An 18,150-nucleotide genomic window follows, 5' to 3' on the forward strand; every position below is an offset into this window, starting at 1 on the left:
AGTAGCAGTACATAATAGGTGGGTCACGTCTACAGGACCAGTTCCTGCCAGTGTTTCAACATTTAAGTCCTACACACAGCAGAGATATTTGTTATTTGGGAGAATGACTGTGCTATATTGATAAATTGTCAATTTGGCAAGTGAACAGGCTAATTCCGGGACTTACAGTAGTTTTCAATTTTGTGGTGGAAACACTCCTGACATGGTTATAGTAGCTAGATTATTTTAGTAGCGACTCAAAAAATTCCTGCATATTTCTTGCAGAAAAAAAACAGGCTCTATTGTATGGAAACTCCACAAGAGAGAGGAATGGCAAAGATATATAAAAGTATAGAACATAATTTACTAGGGGCTATCCTGGGTGGTAGCCAAATCAAACTCATATCATTGAAATTTGAAAGGGGGAGCCTATATTGATTAGGACAAATGTGAATTCATTCAAGAAAAAAAATAGACTTTTTTTTTATCACAAGACAATGACAAAGAGTCAGTCACATTCCTCCAGCCAAGTGCCACTGTAAAATTCCACATACTCTACCACGGCTTGATCTATTTATAGAATACTGGGAAAGTACACAGGAAAAAGTGACGAGGGTCATTCTGAGGCAGTCGGGGAGATTACAACTCAAGGTGGTGGATCCATACGTATTTAATCATTGACTCTTAAGAAAACAACTATCCGTTTAACTCATGCCTATACTATATCTGCTTCTGCGACTTTTCTCTGCAGACCAGTGCAAGAATAGGAAAGGAGTGCTGGCTTAGTCTAAGGTTGTGGTGTATGTAGGCAATCGGTATGAAAGAAAAACAAAAGCACAAAGAAGATAAAGGATATTGATACAATGGTGTTTCATTAAGGTGACTGCATCCAACCTAGATTGGATACACACAATAGGGACTGAAAGGCTTAATGAAAAGTTCTCAATGAAACTGGAGAACAGAAGGGCTGGGACAGGTGGATATGCTTGCAGGGAAGTGTATGGAAGGAAGACTATGAAAGGAATGGAAAACTACTTGTAGATGGTCAAGATTAAGTAGAAAGAAAAATCTCGGAAAGTCTCCTAGTACCAGTGACACTTACTAAAAGCAACACTTTTCCTCAGGCTGAATTGATGTATACCCAAAGATGAGGGGAAGATATGCGTATAATGTACCAGATGACAGAATTGATGGTTGTGCTGGAACCTTATACTGAACATCTCCTTGATTGTTCTGAAAGCCAGGTCTCATGTAAGAGTTCTCAGACTATGATTTCAAAGCCCTACCCACATCCAAGAAAGTCTCAGATCCTTAGTAGAGGTGGAACCATCTACAGTCTGAAACATTCTGGTATTACTGGATTATTTCCGTCTCCATTTCTTATCCATTTCACCCCCTCTCTCATCTACCCGCCTAATCGAGAACATTCCTTTTCTTTAGCATGTTTGAATTAACCACACTGTCACCCTATCATTTTAGGGCTTTACACATCCTTCGCCCATCACTAGTCACCTTTGATCTCGTGGCATGGATAGGCTGACTTATTCTTTAAGCCTTCTTTCTCAAGATGTTCCTGCACTAGAAAATTCCCTCTAGTCTTGACATCACCAGAGTTCTGTGTTTTTCACTGTGATAATAAATGTAAATATTATTCACATCCCATTCTCACTTTTTAATCTATCACTAGACTGTCATGTCTTTGAAGGTAAGAACTACTGTCTTTACATATAGACAGTTACATATGTATATTATTTCTTTAATGCCACCGTCTCATCTTTGGAGGAAACTTAGACTCCAAACGTATAAGGGATTTTGAGAAACACAGGAAGGCGGCCAGGTAGCCATTGCATACTCTGTCATCCAAAGACGAAACTGCTAACTGATTATGACACATTACTGAGCTGAGACGAAATCTTCAGGTCCTTTCAGAAAAACCTTCCAAACCATCACAACTAATAGTCTCGGATCAGTATGCAGGATGAAACGTGTCTGCCTGTTTCCACTCAGAATTCTTGTCTTCTGGGATAATGAGAGCCTCCTCCCTTTGCCTTTGTTTCTCTGACCTTGTTCTAATAATGTCAGACGCCTCATTTACTAAAAAATAAAACCATCAGATTTAATTTCTATCCAACTCTCAATTATAAAGCATTGTATCTTCAATTAAGAGTGCATTTTGATACTTTGAAATCATTGAAATTGTTCCATGTCTTTAGGGATAGTGTAGAAAGGCCTCTGAACTGGCTTTGGTGACAAGAACTTTAATCTCAGCTACTCAGGAAGCTGAACTAGAAAGATCACAAAGTGAAAGCAAGGCTGACAACTTAGTGAAGTTCTTTCTCAAAATAAAATGTGAAAAAGAGGGCTGTTTTGTAGCTGAGTAATACTTGCTTGGTATGTGTGAAACTTTAAGTATATCACTTAGTACTGATAAGACCTTCAAAATATTTTTCTTATGTAATTTTATTTTATTTAAATGTATAACACAATCAATAACTAGATTTTTTAGAGACTTTTATCATTCAAAGGAGAAAATTTGAGTTTCATGTGTACCTTAAATATCTTACTATAATAACTTTGTAAAACTAAATTTTGAAAAATCATTTCTGGATAGCATGTATTTTAAGAACACTGTTTTCTATTTTGTTTTTAAATATTTATGAAGTTAAAGTATTTGTTTGGCTCTTAGGCATTGTCTTTTCACATTTTATAATTCTACCACTTTTGTCTCTTTCGCATTTTGAATTTCTAACTTCTTTAGGTATTCTCAAATTTATGAATTATTCTTTCTATTAATTCATTCATTCCAGACAGTTGTGAGTCGGTATCCTAGCCAGTCTCTGATGTCTATTTCTTTCCTATAATTTTATGGATATGTTACATTTAAAATTTAAGTAACTAGAAGCTATTTCTCTAGATTAGCTCTTGCGTTTGTATGGTAGGGAAAATGTGTGTGTGTCTATGTGTGTGTGTGTGTGTGCATGTGCTTACACACATGCATGCATGGAAGCTAGAAGTTACTAATAGGTGTCTTTTTCAATCAACCTCCATCATATGTTTTGAGACAGGGTGTCTCATGGAATCTAGGGCTCATGAATTCAGCTAGCTAGCATCCCAGCAAACTTTGGGATGCTTCTGACTCCTCAGGGCTGGGAATAGAGCTGTGTCTCACTGTCTCTGTTTTTTTATGTCAATGTTGAATATCTAAACCCTTCGCTCATTGAGCAATCTCCCCAATCCTGACTCTTTCTTCTGTGTCAGATAATCTTCGATGATTCTTTTATTTTACTTTTTTAACTCTTTTCGAATTTCTTAATACATCTGATGAATGAGTCACATTTCACTCAGTGAAAAGAGGGGTTATTGTGTGAATTTGTTCATAGGAAATAATTAAGGGCAGAAAATTTGAATCCTACACACCTTCCAGGAATGTCGGCCATATTTTGCAAATTTCTGTGAGGTTTATTCCTAGAATTCAGGAAATCTATAAGCTTAGGAGCTAAAGAATTGATGACATCTGGAGGATGGGTGCTCATGGCTTCCAGGGTGAATTCACCTATGATGCCTTTGACACCTCTTGGACTCCCTACTAATGAGGGTTCAAGACAGTTTCTTAATTTTCCTGCTCTGGAACTTGTGCAAATGCCTAGTCAAGAAAATTCAGATTCCAGTTGCATATCAACAATTTGCAATTAATTTTATTGTAATCAACAGGAGTGTTGCTCAGACATTCTACACAGATGCTGCATAACCAACATTTGCAGTACAAGGGCTGGTCTTTGCTGGACAGGTTCACACACAGCTGACAGCTACCACATTTAGGTATATTAAGGTCAATACTGGATGGAATATTTTCCTTTTCCGTTTGTCACGAGTAGATCAAGGAGTTGTCTGTCAGATCAAAAGTGAGACAAGAGATTTTTTTGTTTTTTATTTTTCTTCAGATCATCAGCATCATGTTAGGGATATCAGCTTTCAACCTCTTCATTTCCCTCGGTGAAGGGTTTGTCACAGGGACTGTGGTAGCTTCTATAGTACTTTCCACGTTTGAGAAGGATCAAAAGATATATGGCTGATTCAATTAATCCTCCCCCCCCCACCAGTTCACATTTGTCTCAATATCATGATTAGATGTACCCAGGGCTCCATCAAAACTTCACAGGTGGACAGGGTCCCACCCCCTTCCAGAGTCTACACAGAACAGAAGCTGCAGTCTGGGCTGCTTCTGCCTCACTTACTTTGAGACATCTGCGACATCTGCTGAAATCACTTTTTCCTTAGTCCTGACCCTCCATCCTCATCACTGCCTCTCTAATGGTTTTAGTTTATTCCTTATTGTAGCCCTCTGTGCTTTCATCACATTGAAGACTTAGTGCAAACTGGGGACAAACACATATGTCTAACCTGCCACTTAGAAAGCTGTGCTTGCTGTCTAGGACTTATGTGTCTCTAATGGGAACTTCCATAAGGCATTTATAGATTAACTCACTGTAACTGTACACATTCGCACAAAATCCCATGTTCCCATTCAGCAGTAACCACCTCCAGAACAGTTTCTTTATAGATTTGGAGGCTCGCTTTCCTAGTTTTCTCCTTCTGTATTTCTAATCCATCAGGACCAAATTATGTTCTATTTCTCTCATTAAGTTTAATCCAGTTGGTCGGAGCCTTCTGTCTTCTCTAAATATAACTGAATAATTACTATATATAATATACTTTAGTATATTGCATATTTACAGAGCAAAGATTCTTGTCTACACTTGAAAAGCTGACACTATATGTACTTTTAGGTACATAATTATTCATGTGTTCTAATCAGTGCCTTACCAGAAGCCATAATTTATTTAAAATATGCCATATATATATATTTCTCTCACACATATATAGTTGAACAATTACATTTAATCTGCTAAAATAAGTCATAAATAAGAGCAGTGGAGAAAAAACAAAATATTAATGAGCATGTGTGCAATTAATTACACAAAATTTATGGAGCAAGGAACTTCTCTACCTCCTCTTTTTTGTCTTCACATATGTACTATTGGCATTCCTTGTCATCAATCCTTGCTCTTTATTCCTGACAGCAACACTGAAGACGCTATGTAACAGAGAGCATGACCACTAAGTGTATATAAACCTTTTTGAGAATTTATCAAACTAGAACTGAACAATCAAGGAACTGCTATAAGAAATCTGCACAGTTAGGTGCTACATATGCCAAATCTAAATCTTTAATTGTTGTTATAGTTTTCCCATTGCCCCTGAGGTGCAGGGGTAACCATTGGTGATTACACCTAAGGCCCCCTTTGTGCGATCAAATCTTTGTCCCCAACCGCTGGTTTCAAATAAAACTTTTTTTTTGTTTTATTAGCAAATTAAGAGAGAGAGGGACATTTAGTTTAGCAGTTAGAGTATTTAGCAGGTAGAGTGCTTGTTTACCACGCACAAAGCCCTATGTTTTTGTTTCAGCACGAACTAAAACCAATAGCCATGGTGTGAGGCAGGAGGATCAGAATTTCCAGGCCATTCTCACTAGCATGAGATTGAGGCCAGCATGAGCTACGTGACATCTGCTCGCACAACTCAAGGACAAACATTTGCACATGTCTCTAGATGATCATAAGTATCTTTGCGTGAAGGGTGATTCTGAGAATGGGAAAGTGAAAGAAAGGAAGAAAAAGGAAAGAAAGGAGGAAGGAAGGAAGGAAAGAAGGAAGTTACGTTTGATAGAGTAAAGAGCTGACAAAGCCAGTTGAATGCACTTGCGACACTGCAATAGCTATGAGAGATAGCTTAGACAGAATTATGAGTTGTGTTATAAAAATGTATTCATGGAACTAATTAGAAATGGAGTGAGCTGCATTCAGAACAATGAAGTGCTGGTTCCTGGTGCCCTAAACAAATTTTCTGATTGCAGCTAAGACTATTAATACGGGAAAATAATATGAAAGAATTAAAAAGAATTTCACATTATTTTATTATTGCAGTATTAGTTCCAACATTTTGCTGCTCCAACTATTTGTAAGAGTGTCCGCAGACAAAGAGCACTAGACAAGTAGATTGGTTTGTTTCTGTTTGTTTTTAAATCAGTTTTTTTCTACCTCTGTGATCTAATACAAATATGGCAACAATTTTTATATCCCACAGTATGAGAAAATTAAACGTACTATACATTTCATTAAAAACTTGTTCTCTAGAATGGAATGAAAGGTGCACGTGGGAAACATTTCAAAACTTCTGTAAGAGATGACCACAACCAAGTTGGAGAGAAGCGCTACAGCTGAGAGCAAAGATTCCCCTTTTAGAAGACTAGAGTTCATCTCCTAGTGCAGAAGTCAGGTGGCTCTCAACCACCTATAACTACTGCTACAGGGCACCTGATGCTTGTGTCCTACTTGTGCATTCACAGGTGAGTGTGTGTACACATTATATTTGAAAATTTTTCTATAATATTAGTGGCTTAAAAGAGTAAAAATGTAATATCTGCCACTGTTGGGGAGTCTAGAAGTAAGAAATCAAGCCCCAGCCAGAATACTCCTCTCTCTGAAGGCCTTTCTCTCTTCAGACTCTTGCTGTCAACCCTTGGTCTTCCCTGGTTTGTAGATTCTTTGCTCCAGTCTCTGTCTCCATTGCAGTAAACTCATCTCCTCTGTATGTTTATTTAGTTCAGATTTTCCCTATTCTTCTAGGGATGACAAATCCTTTAGATTAGGGCCCATCTGACAACCCTGCAGGCTTGCATCTTGACTTACTTCTTAAAAGATCCCATTCATAAATGAAGACAGGAGTGAGACAAGAACACCCGGTGTTTTGGAGGATACAATTCAATCCACAACAGCACTTGTCAGCACAGTCTGGTTTGTTGAAGGAGTCAAAAAGAATGTCGTGAATTCTGATCTAAACATAGAAGAAAGAAAAGTGAAACAAAGAGACATATGTAAAGATAAAATTTCATTTTAGTACAAAGTGATGGAGGAGGGTCTTCTGTCTCTTTGTTACTTTCATTGGTTAATTAATAAAGAAAACTGCCTGGCCTGATAGGTCAGAACATAGATAGGTGGGGAAGACAGTACTGAATGCTGGGAAGAAGGCAATGAGGCAGACGCTATAGCTCTCCTCTCCAAGATGGATGCAGGTTAAGATCCTTCCCGGTGGTGCTACACAAATTATTAAAAATGGGTTAGATCAATATGTAAGAGTTAGCCAATAAGAGGCTACAGATAATGGGCCAGGCAGTGTTTAAAAGAATACAGTTTCCATGTAATTATTTCGGGGGTAAGCTAGCCGGGATCTGGGTGGGAACACAGCCCACCGCTCCTTCCTTTTACAACAAAGATTTATTACGCTAATACATAAAGATACAGAAAATATTAAAAAATTGATAGAAAATAAGTACAAAACCCTATTGCTATGGTTTGAATATGAAAACTCTGCCTTTGACTCATGTGTTGAATACTTGGCTTCCAGTTCATTCTACCACCAGGGTAGGCTGTGAAATCCTTGGAAGTCTGACCGTACTGGAAAAAGTACATCCTTGAGGGTGGGTGATTAAGGGTTCATCATTGCTATCCATTTCCTGTCTTTCTGTCTACATCCCACCTGTCACAATGTGAGCAGTTGACACCCTGCCCTACCGTGATGTTCTTCTCAAGTTCATGGGACCAATCCTATAGGGAGTGAATTTTCTGAAACCAGAGGCCAAAATAAATCTTCTGTTTATTTGTTTCTACCGAGCACTTCCTTACAGAGATGGAAAAAGTAACTAATAAAACCATAGTTTTCCTAGATAAAATTAGCCAGGCTACTTGGACAATCATCCGAGAGGTTTGGCAGAAAAATCAGAAGAAAGTACCTGCAGGTTGCTGCTACAAGGCTGCCTTTAACTCGGTCTCACCTCATGTGCATGCTCACCTCCAGCCTTCAATTCTCAGAGGCCTGGATCTTACCAGCATTTTAGAGTTGCTGGATTTCTTATGCATACTTGCATGTTAGCACAAATAGAAATAAATCCATAAACGCAGGATTTCCAGCAGCCCTGTTAACTCCCTGGGACATTCTCTGTTACCAAGTAGACTAGAACTCATATTAGCTGAGTAGACGTTTTCTATGGTAAGTGTTGTGGCATCCAGCCAAAGAGCAGAGTCCCGTCCTATGCATGCTTAAGAACATGGGATGCACTAGCTGGGTGTATTGTTTCCCATAGTGACTTTTGTGCTCTCAGTACTTGAGTTTCCCAGACTCATATTTTGGAAAATTCAATGGTTTGGAGCAGATACCTACATGAAGCATAACTTCATGATTGTAATAAGTATCTTTTCTTCAGGGCTGCCTGAAATTTTGTCTGTGGGTAAGGGTGTCTTACTTTTGAAGGGCCATTCAAATAAATTGCAGCCGTGTGCTAATTAATGATGGGGCATGTTCTTTTGAAGCATCCACAAAGCAAAGTTGCACACATTAGTTGTTAAATAAAATGGTGTGGCCAAAATCTCAGAGGAAAATAATCCTCCTGTTTTTGCTAGGGTAGTGGCTCTGTACTCACTATTTCACCAGGCAGTACTGTAGGGAATGTGGCAGTCTCCACAGTAAGGTGCATGCACATACACACACACACACACACACACACACACACACACACACACTTATACACACACTCATACATACATATACATGTACACAGCATATGCATATATAGATACACACATATATGTATGTACACACACATACACACATATGCCTCACACGAAAGAATGTAACCAGATCTTTGCCTTATCCCAAGTAAAAAAAAAATTAACCTCAAATGAATTGAAGATCTCAGCATAAAAGCTAAAATCATTAAATTTTCAAAAGAAAAAATTGGGACAGTAGCTTTATCATACTGGATTTAATAAAGGTTTCTTTCGATACAAGGCCCCAAAACAGAGACAACAAAAGGAAGCATACATAGCTGGACCATATTAAAATTTCAAAGTTTGGGTCTCAAAGGATTTGACCAACCATTAAAAAGGCAGGACACAAGTCAATCTCAGCAGTAGGGAAGGTGAAGGCAGGATGATTCAGGAGTATTGGAAACCAATACCAGTCTAAAAAATAGTGAAACTGTGTCCAAAACAGACAAATAAACCACACAGACTGAGTTAAAGTATTTAAATTATTCATACTTAACAGCAAAATACTAAACAACCTGATTCAAAAAAATATTACAATTACATGACATTTATCCAAAAAAGATATGAAAAGATCCATTGAGCACAGAAAATGATACCTGGCTTCACTCATTGTCAGGGAAATCAAATGGCAAGGAGGTTCATGACTGGAATGACTACTCAGAGTAACAATTGAAGCACTTGGGCAGTATTGGTGACAGAGGGGCTGTGTCAACAGTATGTCAGTTCATCACAGCTAAAATCAAAATCATGGATACATCAGTAGTTTCTTAGCATATGCCCTAGAGAATTGAGTCCTCAAAGAGATACTTACCCAGCCCTCTTCACAACAGAAAAGGTGGAATGACCTAAGGCATCCATGTATGGCAACTGTATCCTTGGAAGACTGTGTAACTTTATAGAGGAGAGTAATTCCGATACATATTACCATCTAAATGAATGTAGAGGACACTATGCTAAGCTGAATAAGGCAGATGTACAACAAAGGAAGAACTAGATTATCTCACTTTTGTGAGGTACTTAGACTATTCATGGAGATAGAGATAAAATGGGAGCTGCATGTTGGGCATAGAGTTTAATCTACAAAGATCAAGAAGTTCTTGGTTGTGAGGGCAGCAATGAAGCACAATGTGATTCTGTTCTGTTTGCTCCATGGAATTCTACACTGAAAAATAGAACACGGCAGAGGACATGCCACATGCATTTTGCCACAATTACAGGTGGAAGATAGATGGGGAAATCTAACCTTGTTATGGACAATCTTGATTGTCAACTTCATTGGACTCTGGATTCAATGAAGAGACAGGCCCCTGGGTTCATGTGTGAGGAAGAAGCCCTTCCCCAAGAGAGGGTGGCATCTTTGGCAGTAACCAAACACAAAGAATTCAAAGAGAAAATCAGTTCTTGCTTGGTGATGCAATGCAACCCTTCCACAGCCACAGTTACTGTTGTTCTTTCCATCCTTTTCTGATGATAGAGTCTAGCTTTGTGCTTTCTGACATTGACTTAGGATCAACAGCTTCCTCAGAATCTTCTGGATTTTCAGCACCAGAATTGGAATACTAGGCTTCATGGATTGAACACTCTAGCATTCTCAATTTCTCTGGTGTGCCCACAGCCACTGTTACTACCCAGCTCTTATTGGTGATAAGCCATTCTAACAAATTCCCCTTTACTATTTTATATATACACATATATATGTGTGTGTATGTATGTATATAGATATTTATGTGTGTATAGTACATATATTAGTATATGTGTATATTAGTACATATATTTAAATTCTATCGGTTCTCTTCCTCTAGATCAGAGGTTCTCAACCTGTGGGTCACAAATCTTTGGGGACATCAAATGATCCTTCCACAGGGATCACATATTAGATATAGCACAGAGCAGATACTTGCATTATGATTCATAACAGTAGCACCAACTACTATTTAAGTAGTTTTTAAGGCAGCACCAACTAACTATTTTATGTTTGTGAGTCACCACCTCATGAGGAACTGTACTCAAGGGTCGCAGCATTAGGAAGGCTGAGAACCACTCCTCTAGGTGGCCCTTGGATTGTGTTTTCTGCCCTGTCATTTTGTCCTGTGAAATTGCTTAGTCAGGTTCAGTGACCTCCAACTGGTAATCTGCAAAGGAAAATAGAAAAACTTATCAAATCTAATGATTCAAATGAACGATTTTTGGAAGCCAATGAAATTAAGGAGAACAAAACTTTTCAGCAGTCACATCACTGGGCTACCTCATCCCCAACACTCTAGGTACAGTTTGGTTTGCAATATCAGTGATGACTATGTGGCTGAACAAAGCATCCTTGCTGCATCTACCACTCCTGGAGCCTTTTAAACAAGACATGACTGTATCTTCTTCAGAACCCACAATGTTTACATTCGCATCCACAGGGCGAGCAACTGTGCAGTTCTCGATACTCATGCTTCTTGGCACAATTCCTGGTTATGTGGCCTCGATTTGCATTCACATTTGCGTCAGCAAGCTTGTATGTTCAGCCTCACGTTTTGCATATTTCGATTCATATTGGTCATGCACAGCAGCTGTTCTGGACTACATGACTGATATTGAGAGCCAACATTTGCAAGTCATAGCCATGAACCGCAGTGTCTCTTTTGTGCACGGGTGGCCTCTCTGCGGAGCTGTGGAACCCCGCTCGAGGACCACAGGTGGCTTCAAGTGGGGAATGTTTTCTTCATTTGACTGCAGATGACATGCCTCTGGGAGGTCAATTACTCAGGTTACAGAGGAAGCTTTAGAAGTTTGTGGACTGGTTAGAGATACGGAAGAAGAAAAGAAGCCAGAGTATCTATTGTGATGCTCCACTCCAAAGCCTCAATGTTGGCAATAGAGGCAGAGTAGGACAAGGAAGACAACTCGGCTCTGGGTTTGAAGCTGGCTCCTTTAAGAGCTTTGCCACCTTAGCTCAGTTAATTGGGTTCACTGTCTTGAAACCTCCCGATCTTCAATTTGGAAGAGTAATAGACTACTATGGAAATAATGTACAGAACACTGAGGAGGTGCCAGGTGTGAAGGGTGTGTTGAGCAAATAATTGCTGACACATTTAATTTTAGTCCTGTTGAATCCGGAAAGGATTTGGAGGTATGGTTCAAAGTGATCCATTCACAGTGTAATCAGCAAATCATAAAAGAAACTGGTGTTTCTCTTTCTATTAGCAGTGGGTCTTCAGCCAAGCATTTAGTTGAGATGGGATTTTAGTTGTATCGTTGATAGTTAGGGACATGCTGACAATGAAATGAATACTACTCCAGCCACCACCCTCTGTAACTGGATTCATTACAGAGACTAATACAAACTTTGAGAGCGCAAATCTGAGGCTGTTGGTATCATTACTATGACCGCTATTCACAACTTTTCCAAGTGGAATAAAATGCACCCTGCTAATTGAAATGAAACCAAGCCGCAAAAAATCTCAGTCTGAACAGCCCACGTGTTTTGTGGCTAAAATGGCATGCATATGTAAGCACACTGCTTTACACAAACTCTGCTATGGAGATTTAAAATTTATCAATCCTCTTAGTTTTGCAGCTTTTAAGAGCACACAAAAAAATGGCCTGTCTCGGAGAAACCTTGCATATTGCAATTCAGTTTCGAGATGTGGCAGGGGCTCATTCACAGTGGAATTTATTTCACATTGCATTTGGGGCAGGCATAAGATTTAAAAGCAATGCTTTTCCCTCTAAAGCACTCACTACAAAAGATATGTCACACATTTTCAGGCTATTTAAAACTCAGCAAGGGAAATATCAACAGATTTTTCTCCAAGTACGCTCTCTGATCAACTGGGGAGAATAAAACGTTACTTATGAAATGCAGGGAATAGAAACAATTTTGGTGCATGGAAGCCTAGTGCTTTGTGTCCTGCTAAGTTAGAAACTTTGGTACCCTCAAACATAAGAACTGTGTTTCTATAGGTGCATGCGAATATGTTTTTCTTTGTTCTTGTGACAGGTTGTGTGTGTGTGTGTGTGTGTGTGTGTGTGTGTGTGTGTGTGTGTGTGTTTATGTGTGTGTGTACTTCAGTGGTTATAAGAATTACTTCCTAAGGAGCAGGACACTATTAGTTATTTTATTCTTTAGCTTGAAACACTTGTACACCAATCAAGGACCTCTCAGTTGCATGAAACAAAAATCAAACAAAAGATGTTTTTCTTTCTTAAAAGGCAGATCCACAGTCTTTACAAATGGAATAGTCAGGGTTGATACTGTCAGATGTGGAGAAATCTAATTCAAAATTATAAAAGAATATTATTTATTTTTGACATAATTCTGGCTTAGGAAACATAAATGACATGTTTGTCTATTATGTCTATCATCTATCTATCTATCTATCTATCTATCTATCTATCTATCTATCTATCTATCTATCGTTTCTTTAAACCACTAAGAGAAACTGAGAGATTGAATTGAATTGAGCAGCTGTAGACATGGAAGACCTGCATTGCCTAATAACACTTAAGGCACTGTGGGGTAGAATCTTTTCGTTAGTGATTCTCAGTATTCAGCCTTGTTCTCTTTGTTCTTTATGTCTTTAACTGATTAAATGAGGCTCTCCCACCATACCCACATATTGAAAATGATATATTCAAAGTGCATTTAAAGTGAATGACATTAAAATTATCTATACAACAAATACCTCTTTAGAAATTTGACAAAACATTGGGCACAATGGGTTCCCTGACTCAGTCATGTGGGCATATAAAGTTAATCTCCAGTTTGCGTTTGTGGCCATGGTCCTGTTTAATAATCACATAGGTGGTGATTCAAAGCTGGAAGACTTAATGGGTCTTTTTCTCTCCTGCCACCCAGGTTCCAAATAATAACATGGAGGTTTCTTATTAATTATGAAAGCTCAGCCTATAGTTTAGGCTTGTTCCTAACTAGTTCTTGTAACTTAAACCATTTATAGTATTCTTTGTACTATCACAGGGGTTATCTCTCTTCCATCTTGCACTTCTTGCTTCCTCTCCATGTCTTCTAGCTTGTTCTGCATTCCTAAATTCCTCCTCCTTCTTTCTCCTCCTCGAAATTCTGCTTATACCTCCTGCCAAGTTATTGGCTATTCAGCTTTTTATTACACCAAATCACAGCAGTACAAATTCACATAGGGTACAAATATCTCTCAGCAGGAGGATCATAGTGTCTCAGTTGATCAGTTCTCACAGAGAGATGAACAGTCCATTGCCTGTCTTCTGGTCCTCTGACCAGGGTTTCTGCTTTGGCTTTGCTCACGTCTAAATCAAAATGTGGAGCTGGCAGCTAACATTTTGTGTCTGAAAAAATTATTGTCCTCTTTCCATAGTTATTAAAGTAAGGTGTAGTCTGTCAGTGCCTCCTTAACGACGAGGAAGAATTTCCTCATTGAAAAGGCCCAGCCAAAAGAAGAACACCGGAAAACAAGTTGGGCAGCTGAAAAAAATTACCTTCTTCGTTCATTCATGGTCTCAAATTAAGGCATGTGAGTGGAATCCGGTTCCCTGTCTCATTTTGTATGAACCTTGAGCAAAAGTTGGGCTATAGACTGCAAGCAAAGATTGGATTTTCTAGTTTTCAGTTCTTGAAAAGTTAATCAAAAGGAGAGCATTTCCTGGCCTATTAAAATTATATAAAATTTATGTTACAGTGTCTATTAATAAAATTGCATGGGGACACAACCATGCCCTCTCCTAATGTGTTCTGTAAAATTTCCTCCATCCTAATCCAGAGTAAGGTAATTTCAACAAATATTCTATGACCCAAAACACTCCACTTAGTTACTCTATAGTCGTCTTCTTCTTTCACAACAAAACTTCTCTGACCCTTATCACTGCACCTATAACTGGAATGTGGAATACTAATCTATGTTAATTCATGTTGGAAATATTTGTTATATATAGCATTGTTATTCATTCTGAAATTAGTTTCTTCTAGAGATTATCCAACATCTGACTAGTAAGGAAATTTATAAAGTAGAAATGTTAACTCACCTTTTTCTTTTTAATGTTCTTTGTACTCTGGAATCTCTTACAACATTACTTTCTCTTTGTCTATTCTGAGACAGAGTCCCATTTTGTAGAGGGAGCCCTGAAAGTTACTGTGTTGTAGAAAATTATTTTAAGATGTGTTACATTTGTTACATTCCGTGCTGTGGAAGACTTGTTTTGATGATGCAAAGATTTGTTGCATTCCTTTATGTTTCATTTGTTTAACTCTGTGAGGCTAAGCTGTTTTGCCTGTCTAAAACACTTGATTGGTCTAATAAAGAGTTTGATGACCAATAGTTAGAGAAGAGAGGGATTAGTGGGGCTGACAGGCAGAGAGAATAAATAGGAAGTGAAATCTGGGAAGGAAAGACTGAGGAGTAAGAGCAGAAAAAGGAGGACACCAGGGGCCAGCCACCCAGCTACACAGTCAGACATGGAGTAAGAAGTGAAGAAAAGATATATAGAAATAGAAAAAGGGAAAAGTCCAGGATCAGAAGGCAGATGGACTAATTTAGGTACAGAAAAACTGTCTATAAACAAGCCAAGCTAAGGCCAGGTGTTCACAAGAAAGAATAAGTTTCCGTCTATATTTATTTGGGAGCTGGGTGGCAGCCCATCCCCTCCACCCCCGGAAAGAACAAAGGATAAAAAGTAACAACCAACATCACTGTGTAGCTCAGGCTGGCCTGGAACTCACTATGTAGGCTAGACTTGCCTAGAACTCTCAGTGATCCTCCTATCTCAGTCTGTGGTGGAAGGAATAAAGTTAAGAACTCTATGTTCATCATTTAAACAGTTAATCCTTTGGGATGTTACGATCCACATTCAACATTATCCCCCCCAACTTTTTCTGCTCAATAACATTAACATAAAGTGTTTAGAAATCTTAGTGTACTGAGGGTGTATCTCTTTATGTTATTTGTTGGCTATGTTTACAGCTTCTTGTGATGTGTAGCATCCATTTTGGCTCCTGGAATGTAGACTATGCCTTGTCAAGGAAGGGACTTTGGACCTCAGCCCTGCCTCTATCTCAGTTACTTGTCTCTTCTAGTTCCTTTTCTTATTAAGGTTGAAGACTAGACATGTTTATACTCTGTCCTGAGAAATACATTTCATATTCATAGGGAGAACTAAATTGTTACTTATTCAGTGACTGTTGAGTTCTTTGTCCCAATATATTTCTCTTTGCCATTTTTCTCTTTAATTTCAATTAGAGGGATTTTTTTAAAAAAAGATTTATGTTTTTCAGTTTTTGAAGATTTACATATTTTTTAAGATTCTAATGGTGTTAACTGGATATGTATGTGTCTGAATATGCTTATTCATGTATGTGTCCAGAAGAGTGCATTGGTTCCCCTGGGAACCAAACTTGGATCCTCTATAACAGCACTGTTCTAGCTTGGTTTCTTTTGCTGTGATGGCTACCATGACCAAAAGCAACCTGGGGAGAGCTTATTTGACTAAATCATCCTCATCACCATTCATCATTCAGTGAAGTAAAGGAACGGACTCAAACAGGAGAGGCAGGAAAATGGCAGGAAAAGTGGTGTGTCTTGCTGCCGTGCCTTCTTCAGCAAGCTCCTTACGCATTTCTGTCCAGAATTTGCTTTCTTACAAAGGTCATCGCTTTTTTACTCTTTCTTCTCCTTTCTGTCTGCCTTTCATGGTTCCTATACAAATCTTCAGAATTGTCTTCTCTATGAAACTGTGAGGCTAATCTTGATTGTCAACTTGATTTGATCAGCAATAAACTAAGAGACATGCCTTTGGCAGGATGAAAGAGGGCCCGAGAAAGAGGGCTGGGAGGGCCTGGGAGAGATTGGGAGGGCATATGCCAGAAGTATTTCCTGAGAACAGACCCTCCCCCAGAGTGGGGGTGTCCCATATAGAAAGCGGTCTGAGGAAACAGTGCCATCTGCCTACCTTCACTTCATGCTGGTGATGACACTATCCCATTCTTCTTACTGCTTCTATCATCCTTTGCTTCCATCAGGTATTCTGGCCTTCAGGTATGGATTAAAGACCAGTGACTGTCTCAGAATATCCCCGGCCTTCAGCACCAGATGGGGACTGCTGAGCATCTTCTTTCATAGATGGAGCAGTATAGGGCGCTTGGCCTCTCCAGTGTACTGACAGCCATTATTGCATTACCTACCAATACTGTGAAGGCCTATCTAATAACTCTTTTTGATAGATAATATTTTACATATTAGTATTTTTAGATGATATAAATAGATAATATTTAATCAGTTCTGGTCCTCTTGCGAATCCTAATATAAAAATCTTTGCTGATTTACTGAGTTTTAGGCTGGGCATTCTCACTAGACTAAGGGCATGCTTTAATTATATTATTTTGTAATAGGAAAACTCTCTGTTCTTTGCTCGAAGGGTCTCAACAAGTTCAAGGAACTAACTTTAATGCCCAGCAAATAATTGACATTTATAATAACTAATATTTGGCTTACTTAGTCTAAAGAAATAACATAAGAAAGACCACCCCCAACACACACACACACACACACACACACACACACACACACACACACACACATCACTGTGGGCTCTAGATATGTATAGAAAGTTAAAAGGCATGTAGTTGTATTGATACAGACGCAGTTGATCTATGGCTATCACTATTATAGCAAGAGAATACCATCTGAATGATAAACAGAAAAAAATGAATTGATCAGTTCTCATCTCTCTGTAGGGTTTTGATATTGCTAGAGGCTGGCCCATAGAATACTGCCTTTTAAAACCCATTCTTTTCTAATGGGCTATTCAGCACTATTTTCTTTCTATTGGGAATAATTTTAAAACACACTAATAAAAGAATAAAAGCAATATTTGAAATCTATTATTGATCATTTTTCATATTTTTATTATTCTTTTACGTTTGAGATTTTAACATAATTATATCATTTACTCATTCCCCTTTCTCTCTTTAAAGTCTTCCATATATCCCTCCCTGCTCTTTTTCAAATTAATGTCCTAATTTTTATTAATTGTTGCTGCATGCATACACACAAACACACACATACACACACACAAATGTATTCCTAACTATAACCTGTTCGGTCTATATAATATTACTTACATGTATGTTTTCAGGGTTGACCATGTGGTATTAGAGATCTTTGAATACAATTACTCCTACTCCAAAATTCCTTTATTTACTGTAGTTCTTTGGGTGGCGCTGAGGCCATGTGCTCTTTCTCTGTCTATGTTTTTCATGTCTATTGTTATTTTCCCCCTCTGTTCATGTCTAGGAAGTCACATTGGTAAGACTTTTATTACAGCGAGCCCATTACAAATGACCACTCTGACACAGTTTATAGCCAACTGAAAGCCTTTATTTCAGCCTGCTGGGCTACACTTAAATATTTGAGACCTAAGTTTATCTCTGAGCAGTTAGGGGCTTTTAGAGACAAAAACTGCATCCTGGTATTTCTATCTATAGCTGAAGAGGGAGGTTTTGCACAAGCAAGCGGTTTGACAGATGTTAACATAAGAT

This window comes from Myodes glareolus, chromosome 23 (assembly GCF_982192425.1).
Source record: "Myodes glareolus chromosome 23, mMyoGla1.1, whole genome shotgun sequence".
Lineage (NCBI taxonomy): Eukaryota > Metazoa > Chordata > Mammalia > Rodentia > Cricetidae > Myodes > Myodes glareolus.